This window comes from Eumetopias jubatus, unplaced genomic scaffold (genome assembly GCF_037043125.1).
Source record: "Eumetopias jubatus isolate StellerSeaLion01/CBP00866 unplaced genomic scaffold, mEumJub1_p1.0 scaffold_12, whole genome shotgun sequence".
NCBI classification, from domain to species: domain Eukaryota; kingdom Metazoa; phylum Chordata; class Mammalia; order Carnivora; family Otariidae; genus Eumetopias; species Eumetopias jubatus.
In genome coordinates this window covers 39,597,872-39,619,010 of record NW_028274818.1, presented here as the reverse complement: position 1 = coordinate 39,619,010, position 21,139 = coordinate 39,597,872, and the positions used below count along the sequence as shown (strand labels likewise).

Below are 21,139 nucleotides of genomic sequence, written 5' to 3'. Positions count from 1 at the left end.
GCAGCTGCCCAACCAACTGAGCCACCCAGGCGCCCAGGCACAACCCTCTCTTTATGGCAGAAGACGTTTAAGTTAGGAGCTAGGTTAGCATGAGGAGTTGTGGGTTTTTGTTTGTTTGGTTTTTTTTTTTCCCCAGCGTTGCAGAAATTTTTGTTGCTCCAAGGAGCCCCAAAACTGGAATGTGCCAAAGAGAGCAAATGAAAGACTAGCTGGGGAGACGAGGAAATAAGAAAGAAAAGTGTTGTTAAGTACAGAAAGGAAAATTGATGGAGAAAGGAGAGAGAGAGAATGGCATATACTTGGGAAGTGACCCAGGTGTGATTCATGAGATGTACCCTGGGTTGTGGGCGTATGGACTAGATAAGAGTACAAAGGAGACCTGGTTTGGCCAGAATGCCATTTTAAAATGCTCACGGTTCCTGGGTTTGGTGTTAGAGACCAATAAATGAGCTGAACTCAAGGTGAAGAATGCTACTAATGGTCATTAGGAGCCTTTGGGAATCTGAGCCTTCTTGGGAGGTTTTAGAAGCATCGGGGTCCAAAATGAATACTGAAACCGTCTTCCAGGCAGGGCAGCCAAGGAAGAAGCAGTGGTGGTAGGGCAGGATTCCAGAGGAATGTTTCACAGAAGGCCCCGACAACATTCATTAGGAGCTGGTTAGTGACTAACGCTTCAGCCATTCGCTGTTATCCCAGTTACCAGGCATTTCAGGTGGAGCTGTGCTTTGGCATCTCTGAGAGCACCTGAGATCTGCCACTCTGACACAAAACACTTAGTCTTTGTGATGCCCCGCAGAGTAAGATATTTGCATAGATTAGAAATAGGAATCTGTCTTTGATTGTGGGCAGCCCGTTGGAGGAGGCAGCCATTCAACCATCTGTGCTTAAAAAATAAGCCTTTGTCTGGAGCCAACCAAACTTGTTTTCACCCAACACATGTTTGCAATGGTTTGGCTACTTCTATTTGAGAATAAAACAGGTTCTATAGCATTAGTAGGGCCCAGCCATTTCTTCTTTCTGACTGAATAAGGACAAAGAGTTTCAAATGAGTACTGTAGTTGTTTTGGGGGGTGGGTGTATGTGAACCCATATATATCAAGACACATGCAGTGGTGGAAGGAGGATATATTTACAAGTTGTGTATCTCACCTCTTGTCCCCAGACAATCCCGCCCTTGAAAACTTGCAGGTTAACAGAATACTAGGAACAGCACAACAAAAATTTGAGAATGATGTTGATTGTAAACTATCTCAGAAAGTGATTGACTTTATGACAATTATCAGGCCCAGATTTTTTAAATTAGAAAACTGAGAAGCTCTGCTTTTTTTGACATTCATTTTGACATACTGTGTTTCATCTCATCTCCTGGATAGGATTTTTGAAGAACAAATCTCTTCCTAAGAGAAGGAAATCTGCCTATGTACTGTGATTGAGTTGGAGAAGAAATGGACAATTGAGGCCCTACCTTTAGGTGATAATTGAACAAGAAGACAAAAGATATCAAAAGGAGAATACACAAAGGAGTACCCATAGAAGGAAAAAAAAAAATCTCTTGATATTCTTACAGAAGTGCGAAAAAGCTGATACAAAGAACACACTAGTAGAGAAATGGGAGTTGAGTCATGAAACCATAGGAATTAAAGAGATTAAGACCAGGGTTTGTTAACCCCACTCCAAACTGCAAGACGCATTACCTTGGGGCTTTGAAAATGTCAGTTTTCCCACTCTGGTTAAAATGATGCAAGGGATGGGACCACCATAATTTTTTCCACGTTGCTTTGCTTCTTCTGTTCCTTTTTGCCAGCTTCTCTGTTCAGCAAAGGGACTCCTGCTAGCGATTCCTCTTTCTCCATTATGTTCTCCTCCTGACTCAAAGGAAAGATTTTTGTAATGTGTTTTAATGATTTGCATAGCAACGGGCTCAGTACAAACACAGGGTTTTCAGATTTTTCTGGACACAGAAAGAAAAAAGATGGTTGATGAGAGGTGGAGAAATCCTCCGTCAAACAGAAGGATACTTAATAATAGCAAGGGGAAGCCAGAAAGCTGGCCGAGGTTACTGCTTCTAGTTAAGGGTTGGGGTTTTTCCAAGTCTTCCTCCAGTGAGGAAGTTCCTCCCCAAGTTTTTTCAGTACTAAAGAGAACACTTTGAAGAGACTAATTTTTTTCAGGGTGAATTTAGGTTTCAAAGCGTTAGTTACTGACCGTATGCCACAGTTTCTAAAATTTTTAATTCTTGGATGTTTTCCTTTTACCAAAACACGTTTGTCTTTGCATCACTCCGTGGTGAATGGTACATTTGCTCGGTGCCCAGGAGCTTCTGCTTGTCCTAATGAAGTCCGATAACCTTTCCTTCTTTTCCAGGCCAGGTCTGTAGCCTGCCTGTTCAGGTGGGGCTCTCTGCCCTCCTAGTGGCGAGTGCTGTGCAGAAGCAAAGCCCCCGCTCTAGCCAGCACTGTCGCTCCCCTTGCCAGGGACCGTCTTAGCACATCTGGTACATCTGGCGGCCACTCCAAGGCTGTGGGCCCTGTTCCAAGCTCCCTCTGTGGAGTGGGTGCTTCCTCTGTGTTTTCTGCACTTCTCGGCCTCCGTGGGGCTCCCTCCTTTTTAGGCTCATGGGTTCTTCTGTCTGTCTTCCACCTTCTCTCAAGTACTGGACAATGAGGCTGAATTCTAGCCTGTGAGGTGCACCTGCCAGTTACTATCAGAAGCACTTAAAAAGAACTTCATCTCTGCTTGGGCCCGTATAGTGTCCTATGTTAAATGACGTTCCTGTCTGGGAAGAACTTACTGGACAGGGTGTCATTTCACTTAACTGGGATAAACACCCACATTGAAAACCGCACCGTTGAGGTCTCATCAAGAGCGTAAGTGCATTTTTTCATGATGGTGAGTGACAAGGGAGTTAGGTTATTAAGTGTGTAGACTCTGATGGCGGCTCTTTTCCTCCAGTTACATATTTGGGCCTATGGCATATTGATGGCAAAGCCAGATTAGATGAATCCTTACATCCCTTTGAAGGCCAGAATGGTGTTTTGGTTTTTGTTGTTGTTGTTTTCTGTTTTGTTTTTAACTAGGTTTCAGGAGGTAGTTCCAGTGACCCTAACAAAAGCTTTCTTCCCCTCTCCTTTCTTGTAAATACCGATGCAATGTGCCTTGAGTGCAACTGTAAACAAGTCAGCGTTCAACCACTGTTTAAAGTGTCTCTTTTAAAAGCTCTAATTATGGTAATGTTTCCATTTCCTTTTACAACACCATTTATTTTGTTTCTCCGGTTCTTTGAGTTCTTTTATTGTTTTGAAATGTCATTTTAATGGCTATTTAAAGTTTACCCGTGGGCTGGGAAATAGGGACTCCCTTCAACTCAGACTTAAGATTCAGCATGAGTCCCCCGTAGATAATATAATTGGCTGAGAATGGCAGCTCTTCTTCCTGGCCCGCTCCAGCTGGTGAATGGGAACTTGTTTTCTCTCTTTCTCTCTCTCTGTTGATGGCTGAGAACGGAGTTGTTTCTGCCAGATATTTTAGATATTTTAAGATGCCCTTGCTACTCTACTAGGATTTAACCTTAAACATTATTCTGAGTGGGTGATGTATTGTTTGAGGAGAGGAGAGGGCAATGTCTAGGAAGAGCAGAGCAGTCTCCAAGGGAAGAACTGCTCCCCAAAAGAGGATTAGTTGATGAAAATGTTAGTTGCCATTTGCATTATTTTGCATTTCAGCCATTATTGGGCACCTATTCTGTGTCAGGCATTTTGCTAGCCAGAGGGAGTGTAAGATCGGACAGATCTTCACAGTCCCCCTCTTTGCAAAGAGCTGTGTCTCCAAGCAGTTTTTATTTCATTTCCATGTATGTGATTTATTGCTGTTTGAGTTTGCCCTGCAAGCTTACACTACTGACCCCGCTTGTTTCCTGGGGAAGGCTTTCCCACTGTTCTGGAGAAACCCTGAGAGCCTGGCAAGTGTCTTGCACAGTCTGGCTTCATGGGCCTGGGACCTGGGCAGTTAGTTGCCCAGCCCCTAGCTCAGAAAGGCCCTGCGCTTGGTTTCATGCTCTGCTGTGGCCCTCTTGAGATTCTTAATAATTTTGGAACCACGGATCTTGCATTTTTGTTTTTCAGTAGACTCTGAGTTATGTTGCCAGTCCTGCCCGGAGAGCCTCCTTCCTTCCATCTCTGTTAATTCTCTTCTTGTTTTGATGTTGCCTTAGGATTTGCTCTCAGTTATGGGTGGATCTGAGTCTACTGTTATGGGCGTGATCAAAGAGAAAAAGAAAAAAACAAAACAAAAAACCTGCTGTGGAACGAAAATAAAATTTTCGCTACCTATGCAAATATGAAAATAAAAACATGGCCCTGGTAACCATTTCAGCTCCTGGACCTGACTCACGGGAAAATCCTGCGCAGTCTGGGAGCTGTTATAAAATCAATTTGATTTCCTTTAGGGAAGCTGATTGATTAGCGTATCTCATTCCTCAACTAGGCTTTCTTCATATTTTACTGTGAAGATGACTCTGCAAAGTTTATATGTTTCTTAATTAAATCAGGGGTGCACCTTAGCCCCCTTCTTGATTGTTTGAGTCTTCCCAATGCATGGGGCGGCTTCCTGTCCCACTCCCTAACCCCTCTGCTCCAGGAAAAAGATACAGTTTGCAAGACATGCAGGGAGGTTGTTAGCTATTTTGGCAACCTACTACCATTAGAACAACAAAGTATAGACAAATGAAGTGAAGTTAACCCTTAAACATAATCTATGTGGTTTTTTTATTCTTTCCCTTTAAGGGAGAGAAAACAGTAATAAAAATTCAGTATATTTTAGTAATATCACTTGACATGATTATTCATTGTAGGTGTCCTATGATGCATGGAAAAATGAAAATTTCTTTTTTTTTTTTTTAAGATTTATTAGAGAGAACACCAGTGGGGGGTGGGGGTGGGGGGTGCGGGGAGGAGCAGAGGGAGAGGGAGAAGCAGTCTCAGGGCTCAACCCCAGGACCCCGGGATGATGACCTGAACTGAAGGCAGACACTTAACTGACTGAGCCACCCAGGTGCCCCGAAAAATGAGATTTTCAAAAGGAAATACATCGGTGTCATTCATATTTCAAAAGAAGCTCTGACGTCCGATTGTTACCGTTTGTAAAGTAAGATATACTTATGTATGTCTTAATCATGAGTAAAGCAGAGTTTCCCCAAAATAGGTGAAGTAGTATACCTCAAAAAGCCTTTGCTTTTAAAGTGTTAAAATTATCTCATTTGTAATCCTATGGTTAAGGTGTGTTTACCGGTATTTGATGATCTATCCTGAACTTTTCCAAAAGCAAACAAATAACGGGTTCCTAGTAAGCCATTTTGAAAATAACTTAATTTCTTAAGCAAGGGTAATATTAGCGGTCTTTGTGTATTTCTTGCTTTCCAAAGATAATTTTATTCATTTGTTCATTCACTCAGTCGTTGATTCCAAATAGTTCTTTATCAGAGTTACATTGCAGAAGACTGAGAGATTCCACATTCGACCCAGGGAATATCAAAGATTTGGAATAGAGCATGGACTCAAATTTTAGCATATTCTTTTTTTTCAAAAGCTGAGTAGAACCTGAAGATCCCACACAGCAGTGTTTACCTTTAGCTGAGGGGTGGAAATGGGAAAACAAACAGAAGCTATGGGAAGAGGTGTTTGGTCATGTCAAAGCATGCCAGCTATGCTTTATGAATTTTTTAAAGATATCCACTTCCTTGTGAAGGATTCTTAGGATTTGTAGGGGTATCATTATAATGGGTGGGATTGCCAATGGTGTGTTAGTTTCAAATGGGCTTTTGAAAATCTTGGGAGCAGAGGGAAACGGGGAGTAAAGGTTTTAGAATCCTTTGCTCTACCTTTTTCCTGGACTCTCAGGGCTGGGACCTTAGGTTGGGGTTGAATGGGTGTGGAAGGGGGAGGAAAGTCACAGATGTCATGTTTTTAACATCACAGAGACCCACAGTGCCTGAGCAGCACAGGGATCTGGAAAGCACAGAATCCTTCGTTGTGCCTTATGGCAGTAGCGCTGTTGTCTGACCCCATACCAGACTTCCAAACCTCCTCTTTGGGGTTCTGTGCAAGAATGTGGTTTGCATTCCATCAACTGATATAATTTAATAATAGTAATAATGACACTGACCAGCATTTATGTGCGAGGTGCTGTGCTAAGTATCTTCAACGATTATCTTTTTCAGTTCTCCCCAGAACCTATGAATGGGCACTATTATTAGCCTTTGATAAAGGATTGTTTTTCTGACAGAAGTTTTATTAATAATAAGTAGAGATTTCATCCATCAAATAAATTGAATCTTTTATGTTACATTGCCAGCGAAATACATCTGTCCATATGTCCCTGTACTCTCCAGCGTAACAGGGGGGTTTAATTTTTACTGAAGTGTCAAAAAAGAAATCCAGACAGCTAACATTCCTGTGAGGTGACAGGTGGTAAACTGGTGCCATAAGGGTGGATTCTGGTCTCCCAGTAGGTTTTGTTTCACCTGGACATTTTTTAAAAAGTGAAATTTTTTAAAAAAATTGAATTTGGATGCCTTACGTATAGGCATATGCTCTGCAGTTTGTCCCACTTCCCGCCCGGCCCATAGTGTTAGAGTGGACAACATTTACTCCTTCCTGTGACCTGACTGGTCCTGTAGGCCTTTAGACTGTGGCCACTATCCATATAACTTGAAGGACTTCTCGGTACTTGGGTCAACCCATACCTTTTCATTGGCCCAGTCGGTTTTAATGTCACTCGGCATCTAACTGTCTTAACACTTTGGCTACCTACCAGAGACTGTAGCTGGATATGGGAGGATCATTTCCCTTAAGCCCTCATTTGAAAACTTTGTTTCAGTGGAAGATCACTCCAGGGTGCTAGATTACATAGCCCTGTACTTTCTGTTGTGGAGATGTAGCTCAGATTTTCCAGATTTCCTCTCCCTATTCCTTTCAGCATCTGCCTCATTCATAAATGGTTCCATCCAGAAGAAAGGTACCAAATGTTCTTTGGCCAAAAGAAAAAAAAGTCACCAAAATCATAAGCAAACGTGGTCTATCTGAGAAAGTATAGTTCGCCTTCTAGCAAGGCAGATCAAGCTTTACTAGAATCATAGTTTATGTCTAAGCTCAGAACATCACACATTACAGAGACCAGTTGCTTCATTTTACAGATGAAGAAGCAGAACCAAGGAAGTAAGGGGACTTTGCCCATTGTCACACTCTGCCCATTGACAGAGCCTGACTCTTCCTAAGGATGGGTTTAGGTGAACCAAGCAGGCAGACATGGCAGAGCCCATGGATAGGATTTGTTTAAACTTCCAGAAACCCTTGCCCATCTTCCCCTCCCTTGCCCTGCGATAGCTAAAACACACTGGAACTGGAAGAGATGAGTTTTGTCCAAGGGAAGGAAGTAGTTCAGACAGAAGAAACAAAGAGTAGAGGAAAACAGGCACTTCTTTGAATGGAGTCATTTAAATAGCATTATGTAGAGATTGGAACCAAGATGGGTTTTATTTAATGTTTTTATCAGTCATCTGCAGCCCTGGGCACAGAGCGAAATGCCAAGCTTTCAGATGACACTAAGCCCTTTAGAAGAGTGGAAAATTGAGACATTGGAAATAAACGGTAGAAAGGTGTCAGCCGGTGTCAAGTTACCAGGTGCAACTAAGAAATAAGGATCCTCTTTTCTGGTGCGGTTTGGGAAAACAAGGGGGGCAAGAGTCCTCGTGGGGGGACATGTTGCAACATGTTTCATTTTACCCCAGCCGAACTCTCTTTCAAGGTCAGCCCGTCAATCTTAGCCTGCAGCTGGGGAGAGAGAGTAGATGGTTTGCCAGCATAAAAATGTTTCTTGCCAGCATAAAAATGTGTTACTGTTATTCAGAGCAAAACCCAGCAAATTTTACCTAAGTTGAACTAAAAGCAAGTGAGACACATGATACTTTAATAGAAACTCACGGAGATAAAGCAATGTTAGAAACACGTGTTTTTTGACCAGGACAGATGTTTTGCAGGAGGTAGTCAAGACATTTATGATGATAACTAAAGCAAGAAACCCGTAGATCTAAGGAAAACTGGAAAAGTTAAGTAATTTGGATCCTCAAAATAAATGACCAACTGTGGATGGAAAAATTTGAAGGCAGGTTATGTATCTGCCAGACTATGTTGTATATTTGGAATGATTGATGGAATCAGCAAAGAACTGGCATTTGGTCTAATCGTAAAAAAAAAAAAAAGGGAATAAAATGTCATTCAGAAACAAAACAACTTGTGTAGCAGCACAGACCTGAAGTCAGAAGACCTGACTCTCCGGTATTTGTTTCTTGGCCAGGCTCTGTAAACTCCCCAAAACTCACCTTCTGTGTTTATAGTCAATCAGGAGATGATATTAGCACAGCTTCAGAAAATGCCTATCAGTGCGTTCAGTACATAGTAGGCATCCAAATAATGTTTGTTTTTAAATGAAAAAGATCTGTTAGATGGTAGTGACAAATTGCTGCATCCCTCAGGAAGCTGTGTGGGTAGGTTATCAGTCACCTGGAAGAATCAATCCTGGCCCACCCCACCTGGAAACACACAGCGAGGCGCATTCTGGGAAATGCAGTTCAGCCTAGCCAAGTCGAGACATTACAGTGCCACCAAGGGGCTTAGTACATAATTCATGATTAGCAGAGTCCAAATCACTGTTTAGCGCTATTGAATCCAAAGTTGGTACTGACTCATGAGTTCGGGAAAACAAAATTAATCTCAAAAGGTAAAAATTTTAATGTGGTTGAAGATAACTTCAAATTTGTCCCATATTCTCTTGGACACTTCCCAAAGGCAGAATTGCAAAGACTCATTTAAACAGAAACTGTATTGTTATCATAAATACATATTTCCCGGGGAGGTTCTCCATCCTCAACCCTCTGCCATGTGACGGAGCAGATCTAATCCAGAGGGCCCAGGCTGGCCCTGCTCGCTGTGCTGAGGTTATCAGATGAGTGTGAGGAAAGAGGGTAAGGGAGGCCTGGCCTCACAGCTTCACAGATGGTCAGAGCAGCTGCTCAGGGTCTTGAAGCCAGGTTGGCTGCAGCAGGAGGGACCAGGCTGACCTGATGCTAATCTTGCAGTACTTGTAACTTGAAGAGAGTGTAGTCTGAAGAAGATAAACAGATTCCAGTTAAAGATTATTTAAGGAGATGATAGACTCTTGGTAAGTGATGATGATTTTTTTAAAAAACAAAGCAAAACGGAGAAATTGGGAGCCCATTGACTCTTGAAATGTGGTCCTTAGCAGAATTGTCCGTTGGCATTCTTTGAAAATGCAGATTGCTGTACACCGCTCCTGACTTCCGGAATCTTTTTTCATTTAGTGCCACAGGTGATTTTTACACTTATTTAAGTTCGGTTAAATGGAACACAGCTCTATCTTGATGTTCCTTCAGCAGTCGCTGGTGTTTTATGTTAGTATATGGATGTTAGAAACAGAGTGGGTTTCAAGGAACTGGGAGGAAATGAAAGAGTTGCAAAGTCTGGAACATCTGGTTTAGGCTGAGGAATTTGGAGGATGGATGGTGTGGACTCATTTGCAGAATAACGATGTGTACCTTCATGGGACCCTGGCATATACAGAACGAGCACCCAAGGTTCTGCAGGAATTTTGGTCAGTTTGTATTTCCTCTACTTTGAAATGTAACATTTTAACCTTTCGATTAAACTTTGATAATGCATAATAGATTATACGTAATATAATGTATAGTTTACATCATAGGGGCGATACTGTGCAAGAATTTAGTGTTCTTTGCATCCGTAATAAAAGCAGTAGTAACTGGCCTGAATTATACTATATTAGTACTCTAGGACCTTAAAGGAGACCTTTGCCACTATTTCCCCAGACTTAGACATTGTAGGCTTAATTTTAATTTAAGAAAATGAGAATTTTTCAAAATTGAGAATTCTGTTCATGGATTTCTCTGGTTTGTCGATTTCTACTGCATTTAAGTAAAAGATGAAACAATAGGTAAACTGAGAAACAGGAATAAGATCATTTCAGACAATTAAGTCTAAAGTTGTGAAAACATTAAAGTTTCTTTTCATGATCAATTTTTTAAAAATATGTATTTTTCTAGACTGGTTCATTGAATCCTTGGTTCCAAATACCAATGGAAAAGCACAATATATTTCAGTTAAAAATTTTTTTTAATAAAAAGGCTCCATTCCTGATAGGATTTATCTTAATTTTTCAAACAAATTTTTGTTTACTATACATAGAGATTTTGTGTTGCTTTATGCTCATGCACCCCCCCCCCATGATTTTGTGATGCGTTCCCTCTTGTTATGAGTAGTGAATGTGTTATCCTGAGAGCTAATATTCTGACAGTCTTTCACAAAAAAATTCCACGTTTATTTTTTTTAAAAAGGCTTGGAAATATTTTATCCACAGGAAGTTGGCAAGTATCAGAGATAGGAAAATTGTATTCTTTATACCTGGTTCATGTTCAAAAGAGTGTCACAGATTATTTAACCATTATTCTCCCAAAGTAGGCGTTTTTCCTTTCTCATTTAATGTGATTATTTGCTCATTTATAATATTGTGTAATTACAACTACAATTAGAAATGCATTTAGAGCTTTAAACATCTGTAGGAGAAGAATGTTGAATTGAATTACAGAGATTCTTATCCACTGCTCTGTGATACTTGCATTTTACCTGAAAGCACATACACAAAACAAATCTAAAACATTTTACTCCTCCTTACCCTTGACTCAGTATATAAATAATTGCGTTAGAGAGCATTCAAATAGAAGAGAGAATCAATCTAGCTTTTTGACCATGAGGAATGAAATATATATATTTAATTGTCTAGACTAGTGTTTGCTGATATGATGAAGGAGGCTCATTTGGGCATTGCACAGATTCTCCTCTTATGGTTTTCATTTAAGAAACACAGAATTTTGTAATGGTAAAGGACATTACAAATCATCCAATCTGACTCCTCCTTATGAAACCAGCCTGATCAGAGCCAGCCCGAGCATTTGCTTCCAGAGTGGTGCCGCATGCGCATATCCTGTGCTTGACACAGTCCACAGCTGTTGCCTGCCTCCCACCTCCGGCTGAGTCCAAGGACTGGGTGTCTTGCTCTTTGCCTTTTTTCTTGATTCTCAATGCTTTACCCAGGCTTACTCCAATTTCCCATAATTTTCAAATATCTTTTTTTTTTAAAGATTTTATTTATTTATTTGACAGAGAGAGAACACAAGTAGGCAGAGAGGCAGGCAGAGGGAGAGGGAGAAGCAGACTCCCCACTGAGCAGGGAGCCTGACGTGGGGCTCAATCCCAGGACCCCGGGATCATGACCCAAGCCGAAGGCAGCCGCTTAACCGACTGAGCCACCCAGGCACCCCTCAAGTATCTTTCATATCTGTTTCTCCTAGATTCCTTGCCTTCTGTTTTACCCATGTTTTTTTCTCTGTCTTAAATATTAACCACAACATATTTATACTTGTGTCTATTTATACACCTTTATACGTCCTAATTACTACTGAATATCTCTCTTACCTTCGGATATCTGGTTTTTGGCTTCTTTTCTATGTATTTACCTGCTGCCTCCGTCATTTTTTGTTTATCTGTTCCTTTTGAGTCCTTGAAAAATTACATTATCAATTTTGCTCACATTGACCTCTTTTACCAAAGGACACGCCCACCTCTGAACCAGTGGCCTTTTCTTCTCTTCACTCACGGACAGCACTAAACAGGAAGAGCCCACTCCTTGAAATCCTCCTGCTCCTTGGTTTTTGGTGCCTTTTGCCTCATCCAGTCTTGGACCTACTTCTTTTCAGCTTCTGGTCCCCAATTTGCCAGAACTCTGCGCTTCTAAATATTTTTCTCTTTATATATGATCTGCAGTAGACCTTAGTCATCTTCAGCCTTTAGAAGTAGTTTCTGACAGATGGGTCTTCATTTGGTATCACCCTCATCTTAGTGATTTCCTGCTGGCAGGACAGTCTTCCATTCATTCATTCATTCATTCATTCATATATTGAATATCTACTGTGTACAGGTCACCAGAAGTATACATAAAATACTACTCTTTCCTGCAGGAGCATGCATTCATGTGAGCCCCTCTGCTTTGTGTTGCATTCTTGCTTCAGGCTCTTTGGGTGATGATGACCGCTACCCTTTGTCGATCAGCTCCACACAGGACACTTTGCTCACTCTATCTCAACCAATCCTCCTAGGAACCAGGAAGATAGAGGCTGATGAACTATTTTCCTCCTCTTACTTTCTCTTGACCTCAAATTGTTTCCTAAATACCCCATTTTTCTCTAAATGACTCTGTGATACTTTTGCTGTCACAAACTGAAGATTAGAAGTCACCTGGGTGCTTCTTCCTTATATCATTTGTTACACTGGGCCTGACCATTCCTCCAAGCTCTGGTTAGACATTTCTCTTGGAGTCATGTTGTCACCTTCTTTACCAATAGTCATTTTGTAGATAAACTGTTGAAGTTGAACATATAGACAGGTGCAGAAATCAAAGTGTACAGCTCAGTGAATCTGTGCAACATGAATACACCTCTGTAACCAGTCCCTCGATCAAGAATTGAAACAGCAGCACCCCAGAATCCTCCTCCACCTTCCCTCTCAACCTCTGTCCCCCGAGAGTAACCACTATCCCAACTTCTAACAACATAAGTTGGTTTTGCCTGGATTGTTTTTAAGGTGGGATAATATAGCATGTGCTCTTTGGTGTCTTCTTTGACCAAAATTTTTTGAGAGTTATCTGTATTGTGTGTAGTTAGAGATTGGTCATTTTCAATGCTGCATAATATTTCAGCAGGAATATACTGTATTTAAAAAAATTGAAGTGTTACCGATGTACAGTATTCTGTTAGTTTCGGGTGTACGTCGTAGTGGTTTTAATATTTTTATACATTGTGAAATGTTCCCCATGATAAGTCTAGTTACCGTCTGTCACCAAACAAAGTTATTACAATATTATTGATTGTGTTTCCTATGCTGTATGTTACATCCCCATGACTTATTTATTTTATAACCAGAAGTGTGTACACTACATTTTACTCATCCTACTGTTGAAGGACAATTGGATTGTTTACAGTTTGGAGCTATTATGAACTGTGCTGCTGTTTACATTTCTAGTACGTGTATTAAGGGCATCCTAGTACACGTCCTGTGGATAATTCTTGCATGTGGCTTTTGTGCTGGTACTCACTTTTGCTGAGTATGTATACACAGGTTTTACCCAACAAAAGTTCTCCAAAATTTTTATTACTACCGGCAAAATAAAAAGCACATTTTTAAAAAAGATTTTATTTATTTGAGAGAGAGAGAGAGAGAGAATGAGAGCTAGAGAGCATGAGAGGGAAGAGGGTCAGAGGCAGAAGCAGACTCCCTGCTGAGCAGGGAGCCCGATGCGGGACTCGATCCCGGGACTCCAGGATCATGACCTGAGCCGAAGGCAGTTGCTTAACCAACTGAGCCACCCTGGCGCCCCTCAAAAGCACATTTTTAAGGCTGAAAAATTTTAGATACTTGACCTTGCTGTCCTTTTACTTCCTATATTGAATTCATCATTAATTAAATATTTATTGAATGCCTACTATGTTTGAGGCCCTTAGGCTACATCCGTAAACATAAAAGCAAGTACTCTGGCACTTAGTTGCAGATCAATAGGATTATTGATCTTTCGTAATAGTAGCAATAATGACGACCGCTAAGATGTATTGAGTACTTACTTTGTGGCAGGGCACAATTCTAAACTCTTTATATGTGTGAAGTCATTTAGTTCTTACAGCTTTTAGAGTTAGCACTGTTATTCTAATTTTACAGAATAGGACAGAAACTAAGGCACAGAGAGGTTGTATAACTTACCCAACATCGCAATATGAGTAAGTGACAGAGCTGTGATTTGAACCTACACAGCGCGGCCCCAGAATCCATATGTTTCCTACTATCTATACATATCTCATTTAAATCTGTTCCAGCCTACGCTGCCCCTACCATATGTTTTCTTACTTCCGGCCTGAAATACAGTGAAGTGGGGAAGAGCATAGGCTTTTGAATCGAGTAGGCTTGGATTTGAATCGGCTCCGTTGCTTTCTCTCTGCCCTCAGGTGAGTTATTGGTCCTTTCCAAGAATCAGTTTTTTCATGAACAGGAGGATCCTTGAGGATTGAACTGGTTAGTAAATGGAAAAGCAGGCTCTGTACTGCCTGACCACCATTCCCATTATTATTTGGCCTCTTGTGTCTCTGCAATCCATCTGTTAATGTGGTGTGCACACCAGGGGTACCTGGGTGGCTCAGTCGGTGACCCTGGGATCATGACCTGAGCCGAAGGCAGACGCTTAACGACTGACCCACCCAGGCGCCCCCCGACTTCTTGGTTTCAGCTCAGGTCATGATCTCAGGGTCATGGGACTGAGCCTCTCATCAGGGTCTGTGCTCAGCAGGGAGTCTGCCTGAGGATTCTTTCTCTCCCTCTGCCCCTCCCCCTGCTCATGCACACACACTCTCTCTCTCTTTCTCTAAAATAAAAAAATAAATCTTCAAAAAAATATGGTGTACCCACCAACTCTAAGCATCCTTCTTAAAGGCTGTTTTCATAATTTCCTTCTTTTATCAAAAATGTTTGATGACTTACCATCACCTGGCAGGTAAAGACAAACATACAAAGGCATTGGAAGCGTTGCAAGTCTGCATCCTCCTTATTGCCCTCTACTTCTTCCACAAACCCTTACTTCTCTGACTGATCAGTATTCAACACCCTGGGCTTCGGCTTCCTCGGGTCTTTGCCAGTCACTGAGGTATCTCCCTTTTCCTTTTGCCTTTTGTTTGGGAAGCCTCCTCTGCCCTCTGGACTCATCTCTGGGCATTCATTCCACCCACGTATTATTTTCTAAGTATAAAGCACTCTGTAAAATGCAAACTGGCACACGATGCTACTCCTGTCCTGAATGGGTTTTCCACTCTATTAGGGAAGATTCAGATGGTCACATAAATATACCTATTACTACAGGGTAGTATAATGTAGGTACCTACTGGGGTAGGTACCCTTCATGGGTGGAGTGGTGAGGGGAAACTTTGGCAAGGTATCTCAGGGTTTTCCAGAGAAACAGATCCAACAGGATAACGATATCTATATCTAATATATACACACACACACAGATTGATTTATTTTAAGTAATTGACTCTCATGATTATGGAAGCTGGCAAGTCTAAAATCCGCAAGGTAGTTCTGCAGCCCGGAGACCTGGAGACCCCGGGAGGCATTTCAGGTTGAGTCCAAAGGTAGAGGTCTGCGGGCAGAATTCCCTCTTCTTTGGGGGAAGTCAGTCTTTTTTTAATGTCTTCAACTGACTGGATGGGGCCCACCCACGTTATGGGGAGTCACTTGCTTTACTCAGTCTACTGATTTAAATGTTTATCTTATCTAAAAATTAACTTCACAGACACATCTAGAATAATCTTTGACCACACATCTGGGTAGTATGGTCCTAGTCAAGTTGACACAGAAAATTAGCCATCACAGGAAATGTCTGTTGAACTGGGCTTGTGCTAAGTGAATCAAGACATTGGATTGTGCTAAGTGAATCAAGACTATTGGAAGGGAAGACAAGCCAGGCGAGGGTCTGTAAGCCTGTTTTCTCCCCAACATACCCAAAGGGTAAGATAATCCCCACCAGTAGCCGGGGCTCACTGATGGGTGAAGGTGGGAGGTGTGAAGGGAGAACTTCGGAGAAGAGGAAAATTGCAGTGTAAGCACCTCATGGGTGTCGTAGAATGTGGTGGGAAGGGGCCGAGTGTAGCAGATAGAGCCCTGGATTTATATTTTGGCTCCACTCCTTCACTCCTTGCATAACTGTGTACGAGCTGACTACCTTCCATGAGCCTGTTTTCAGATGTATAAAATAGAGATGATGAAGTTTATTCCTCTCTTCTGCCAACAGAGACGTATCTGCTTGTCCAATTATATTGAATCAATGTGGTTTCAGCAAGAAATAGAGAAGACTAGGGGATAGCAATTTTGCATTGCTTTTGGTGCCCCTGTTATCTTGCTTTGTGACCTTGGGGAAACCAGTTAGCTTCTCTGTTATCTCCCTAATCTGTTAAATACCTCCTCTACCACAGCAGAATTTGAAAATTTCTATCTTACAGAAATAATTAAATCACTTTGCATAAGGTTTTGATTTCTTGGAAGACAGAATTTTTTGAAGGACAAGACTTTCCTGTTACTATTGGGTCATATATTCCTGGTATGAAGTCTTGTTCTGTGTCATGGAACTAAATTATGTAATTTCTTCTTTAGAGTTTTAAATTGGTGATTCATTAGGGAAAAGTATTACCTTCTACATCTGGAGTACCCAATACTTTAATTATGAAGGGACCACTCTTCTTTTTACTTTCTGTCCTCATTATAAAGCCCTATGTTTTGAGATTATTTGAGGGGGGGGGAGGGGCAGAGGGAAAGAGAATCCTGAAGTAGACTCCCTGCTGAGCATGGAGCCCGATGTGGGGCTCAGTCTCACGACCATGAGATCATGACTTGAGCCAAAACCAAGAGTCGGCCGCTTAAACCAACTGAGCCACCCAGGTGCCCCAAAACCCTGTTTTTAAAAAGTTATCTACCATTAGTACTTTCTGTAAGTATTTTTTTATTAAATATTACATATTTATCCTTAACATGGAATAATTAATTTACCACAATTTTGCATAATCAATATTTTAGTTAACGTGGACAGCTGTTTTGGACAACGTACCAAACACTGTGGCATTTTCATTCACTCATTCACGTATGTGTGTATACATTCAGTAAGTATTCACTGAGCGTTTGTTGTACGTTAGGAATCTTGCAGGTACTAGAGATACGGCCGTGAACAAAATAGAGAAAACCCCTGCCCTCATGAAGGTCACATTTTTGAAATATTTATAGTTGCTTATGAGTGGCTTCTTTCATTTTTATAAAATTCCGGTTGGGAATTATAAGAGCATATGGTACCCTAGTTATCAGAATGATTAAAATTAGATACTGAACTATATTCTCTAAAAAGAGCATGAAACAGTGTTGTTCAGCTCCCAGATAATGGTTTACTTTCATGTGCTAATTATTATAGGTCCCCGCCATAGACAAGGTGATAAACATATAGGAGAGTTTATATAAACACTTATAAATGAAGATGTTTTCCTTTTATATGCTTTTTTTTTTAAAGGTTTTATTTATTTGAGAACGAAAGCATGTGAGCAGGTGGGAGGAGCAGAGGGAGAAGCAGACTCCCTGCTGAGTACAGAGCCTGACTGGACTCAGGGTTGGATCCCAGGACCCTGAGATCATGTCCTGAGCCAAAACCTTAACCTGACATTTAACTGACTGAGCCATCCAGGCACCCCTTCCTTTGTATATGCTTTTGATCAAATTCTACTTTTAGACTTAACCTTAAATCTATGATCATAACTTATACAAGAAAAGCAGTCTGTCGATAAGCACAGTCATTCCTGACTGCCTGAAGTGTTGGAAGTTACACAGAATGTGCTGACTTGAGAAAGTGGAGAAAGACTTGGGACTTAGTTCTGTGTATAGGAATTTGTTGCCAGGGTAGAGGTGATAGTGGCTCTAAATGAGTTTTCATAAAATTAATAAAATCCTCAATAACAGAATGCGTGGACTTGTAACTATTAATTACACAAACTTGTTTTTCTTCTCTAATTTTCTTAGGGCATGTTTTTTGGTCAAGTTATACTGCAAAGACCATTTTTAGTGTTACTGTTCTTTACTTTGGTGACATTGGTTTTTCTTTTGTGTTTTTTTTTTTTTATTTAAGTATGACAGTTTTATAATGGAGATCATGTGGGAAGAGGCCATGATTTGGCCTCTCCAGAGATTTTGCCAAAGATGGGGTGAAAGTAGTATTTCATTTCCCGTTTCCTACCACTTAACCTTTGCTCATTTCACACTTACTGCGCGGGTCTCCTCACCTCTTGGTCTGCACAGAAAATTCATATAGAAAACAGGTAGAGGGGCGCCTGGGTGGCTCAGTTGTTAAGTGTCTGCCTTCGGCTCAGGTCATGATCCCAGGGTCCTGGGATCGAGCCCCGCATGGGGCTCCCTGCTCAGCGGGAAGCCTGCTTCTCCCTCTCCCTCTCCCCCTGCTTGTGTTCCCTCTCTCACTGTGTCTCTCTCTGTCAAATAAATAAAAATAAAATCTTTAAAAAAATAGGTAGAAATATCTGTGAGCTTCATTCTGTAAAGCTATGTCTTATACAGAATTATGAAGCAGAGGATTTAGGGGACAGGAAGGGGAAGAATGATGAACAAAAGAAGAAATCCATTACTATATCAGAAAGAGATCCCCCCGTCCCCCAGCTTAAAAAATGATGGGATCAGGGGCGCCTGGGTGGCTCAGTTGGTTAAGCGACTGCCTTCGGCTCAGGTCATGATCCTGGAGTCCCGGGATCGAGTCCCGCATCGGGCTCCCTGCTCAGCAAGGGAGTCTGCTTCTCCCTCTAACCCTCCCCCCCTCTCATGTGCTCTCTCTCTCTCTCTCATTCTCACTCTTTCAAAATAAATAAATAAATCTAAAAAAAAAATGGGATCAAATGTTTGAAGTGGTTTGATGAACTTACAAGTTGTAGTGAAAGATAATCTGGTTATAATTTTTTTAAAGCAATAATTCAGTCTATTTTCCCCAAAAGAAAGTCTTTATCTGAAATTTTTATTTTCGGGGCGCCTGGGTGGCTCAGTCGGTTAAGCATCTGCTTTTGGCGCAGGTCATGATCCCGGGGTCCTGGGATGGAGCCCCACATCGGGCTCCCTGCTCAGTGGGGAGTCTGCTTCTCCCTCTGCTGCTCCCCCTGCTTGTGCTCTCTTTTTCTCTCTCTCTCTGACAAATAAAATCATTTTTAAAATTAAAAAAATAAAAAAATAAAATTTTTATTTTCGTGGCTCAGGCTAGCGCTCTCGTAGGTGTCCTTGAGTGTTCCTTCTCATGCAGCCCGCGTCCAACCTTCAGAACACGTCCGGAGTCTGACTGTCCCCTCCCACATGCACTGCTGCTCTTCCAGCCCGGGCCACTGCCCCTTCTCCTGCCTGCTGTCCTGACTTCCACCCCTGCCCCTTACCAGGGTCTACGTAGCAACCACTGCCTTTCTTTCCAGTGTGTGTCTGTTTATGTGGCTTCTTTGCTCTGCACCTTCCGCTGCTTTGCCACCTCACTCAGAATAGTCCAGATCCTTCCATCACAGTTTGCCTCTGTGACCTTCCCCCCATCGTTCCCTACCATTTGTCCTCTTGCTCGCTCCTTGCTCCGCAGGCTTCCTTGCGATTCTTGAACACACCACTACACCTGTTCCTACCAGCCCCTGTATCTGCTGCACCAGAGCATCCCTCCCCCAGATATTAAGGCTAGCTCCTCATTTCTTTCAGATCTCTGCTCAGAGTTCGCCTCATCAGAGAGACCTTTCTTGACCACCTCCCACTTTGTTACTCTCCATAGCTTTTATCTGATTTTATCTCAGGGAACTTATTTATTTACTTAATTATTGCTTGTCGTCCTCACTGGAATGTAAGTTCCTTGAAGGAGAGCAAGGACTGTGATTTTTAGGTCGCTGCTACAGTTCCCTAGTGCTGAGAACAATTCTTGGCATGTAGCGTGTACTCATTGAGTTTTGTCGAATGGATGAATAAATGATTGAATGTATTTACTAGTACATATCTAATATTTTGCCAGTAAATTGGGTCTAAGTTGGTGTAATTTTTAAATAAAAGTGCTGTAAGAGGCTAAGAAATCATTATAGTCATAGAATTGGACAGCTTTTGTAATGATTTCCAACCAATAGATTAGGGACTGGTTTCATGAACATACTTAAATATTAAGAGGCCATATATTTTCTGCAGGCTTAATTTTTAGGAAAAGCCTCCTGAGCTTTTTGTTTAAGGGGGAATTTGAGTACCGACCGAGTACTTCTGTTGTGTAGGAATCCTGTCTTTTGGACATGGAGTTGTGCCCACTGCACATGCCCAGTATAGCCAGTGAATGTCTGGAACTGATACCCTTCCTTGGTTTTATGCCCCAGTGAGTTTTTGGCTCCTAAAGAGGCATTTGATGTGTTCGTATATTAATGAGATAGTTTTAAATTCTTAAACTTATGAAAAGGAGGAGTGTGTTTATAGCAGCTTTCTCCACGAAATGGAAGAAATGAAGAATTTTCTCTGGTGTGCCAATTACAGTTCTCTGCTTGACAGTCCCCCTTCTTTGTCCCCATACCTAAACAAAGGGCTTCTTTCCACCTGTGTGTAGTCTGTTGTCTCTGTAGATCATCATTTTCTTTTCGAGGAAATGGCATTTTCTACTTTCAAGTTTCCTGTGTGTTGGGGGATGTGGAAGACTGCCTTTAGAGACTGGGGCAGTTAGAAAACCACACTCCAAAAGAAGAAAGGGCATCCAGAAGTATTTCTTAAATTGCATCCAACAAAAGGAGTATCTAGTCCTTTAATCCTAGAGCCCTAGACGGGGGTTGAAAGGAAGAATTGTAGACAGACATTTCCATGCCTGAAAATGTCAAGAGCAGTTTTGGCAGACATCGCAGCATAGGAAGATGCTAGATTCTTGGGCAGTGAGATGTTTGCTGGTTCGGTATTTTATCTTTGGCAGTGGCTGCCACGCTTGATATCCTCAGCTGCTTTTGATGATTCTGCAGAAGAAGAGTGTTCATTTCCAGCAGCAAAAGTTCAGCAAATGGTCCCTGGATTCATGTTGTAATGTGTTTACAGCTTTCTGTAGTTTCTTTTTTTCGTCCTTCCAATTTTTCCTTTCAGATTTATGCTCCAGGCTGACAGAAATGACAGACCATGCCAGTTGACTACACAGGCACAATGTCATAGTGAAAGAGCACTTGACTCTAAAGTCAGAAGGCCTGGCAAGTCACCTTGCCTCTCTCAGTTTGCATTTCCTCATGGGTAAATGCGAAACGTGTCACCCATTGTCTCAGAGAGTCTCTGTGAATATGAAATGACATGAGCTGTTGCACCTGGAAACACTTGGAAAACAATGCTGTTAATCTAAGGCACCGTTACAATGAAGGATTATTTGAGGGGCGCCTGGGTGTCTCAGTTGGTTAAGCGTC

At 41.6% G+C, this 21,139-nt stretch overlaps 1 protein-coding gene across 1 annotated transcript in view; it reads left to right on the top strand.

Annotated features, from left to right (window-relative positions):
* Window positions 1-21,139, top strand: part of PTPN14 (protein tyrosine phosphatase non-receptor type 14) — a 98,668-nt gene that overhangs the window by 14,056 nt on the left and 63,473 nt on the right.